The following is a 1,668-nucleotide window of genomic DNA, read 5'->3' on the forward strand; positions in this document are numbered from 1 at the left end:
ATAGATTTAAACCTAAGTTAAGTCTTAAGAGTTGTGACCAGTAACAATCTTTTGGGTAAAAAAGAACGTCATCTAATGGCATACAAATGGCAAATCACACTAATCTGTTCATTCAAAGATGTTCCTCTAACTCAGGATTCCCCAAAGTCCAGTCCTTAGACTCCAGCACTGGAGTCACATGAGGAGAGGCCACCCCACACTTGGGTGTCGTCATTCTCGATGCAGGGGACCCTGCTGATGAAGGAATCTGTATTTTTAAAATAATCTTGCCAGGTGATATTTTTGCTCACTAAAATTTGAGAGTCACTGTTTTAATCAGTGTTCATTTAAACTCAATTACACTGACAACATTAAGCTACCTGCGAATCGTGAAGCTGATTATGAAAATGCTTGTATCAGATCATTCGGTTCCGTTAGTTGGGATGTCGCGCTGACTCGGGACAGGCTCCCGGTGGTTCCTGTTACCACAGAATCAGCCGTCCCAGCAACGGTCCTGGCCTCAGGGTGCAGAGCTGGAGGAGCTGCTTGCTGGCCGCGCAGAGCTCTCGGCTGCTCCAGCTGTTGCAACATTCGTTTTAATAAATCATGTTGTTTCTTCTAACCCTCCGTCTCTTCGATAGGCTCCTGCTGAGGCTCCCTGGCAGGGATTTCTTGGAGAAATGTCATATATGACATTGTCCTTTACGGTGATCTGGAAGATGAGTAAGGCGCTGCACACGAGCAGATCTCTCATTTTTCTCTGCAAGATCTCCTCGCCAAGAAGCAGCCTTAGTCCCGAGGTCACGGGTTGGCACAAGCCGGCTTGCGGTTTGCCTGCTCTCCCCTCCCCTCTTCTTCAGAGACTTGGCAGTTTTGCAAAAGGCCATTGCTTAAAGCAGAAGCACATCTTCCCGTGGTGCTGCTCCATCGTTTCTCTCTTTCAAGGACTCGCGGCAGCCGCTCTGCTCCTGCTCGTAGCCCGCACAGGCGAGAAGGTGAAGGGCCTTGAGCTTGCACCAAGCGGACCCTTGCTGTGGGCGCTGTGGCTCTGCCTTGAGAGTCACGTCCAGTGCTTCTGCGATCTAAAGGACGAGGTTCATCCGCGGGTGGCGCTGCTCTGGTTCTGCGTGCTCGGGGACAGACACCCCAGTCACTATCTACTCGGTGCAAACGCATGTGGAGTCTTTGCCCTTGGCCTGCCGGCGCCTGGTGAGGCCACGGTGCTGCGCCGTCCTCGCCGCTCTCCCTGCTCCAGCTGGTAAGCCCCAGCCGTTCGTGCCTCCGTCTTCCTTTCTTTTTCCCTTGAGTAGTGTGTTACAGGTGGATTTTTATTTTCTTTACATGTTTTTGCATTTTCCATAATAAGCATTTATAATTTTGTTATGTAAAAATACAATGAAAATAACATGGGAAAGTAGCCCGGACGACAGGGTAATTATTTAGTGTTTACCTTAAAATCCTTTTTATTATTCTGACAGTTGTAACATTTGAACTACATTTGAAATTAATATCCTGGCCTAGTGTAAGTACTTTGATGTCCCGATGGGAATTTATTTATTTATTTGTTCATTTGCTTGTTTTTTGTGTGCCAGCTGGGCCCTGCGCCTCGGCAGAGTTTCCACACCTACTCTCTGGTTCGTTGGGCTTACCCAGGTCAGCTACCAGGGAGGTGAGGATGGTCAGCCACCA

The 1,668-nt window shown here is 48.6% G+C and overlaps 1 pseudogene; it reads right to left on the reverse strand.

Annotated features, from left to right (window-relative positions):
* Positions 1-350: 350 nt before the first annotated feature.
* Positions 351-1,339, reverse strand: LOC101413547 (pericentriolar material 1 protein pseudogene; annotated as a pseudogene).
* Positions 1,340-1,668: the final 329 nt, after the last annotated feature.

Source organism: Dasypus novemcinctus, chromosome 10 (genome assembly GCF_030445035.2).
Source record: "Dasypus novemcinctus isolate mDasNov1 chromosome 10, mDasNov1.1.hap2, whole genome shotgun sequence".
Lineage (NCBI taxonomy): Eukaryota > Metazoa > Chordata > Mammalia > Cingulata > Dasypodidae > Dasypus > Dasypus novemcinctus.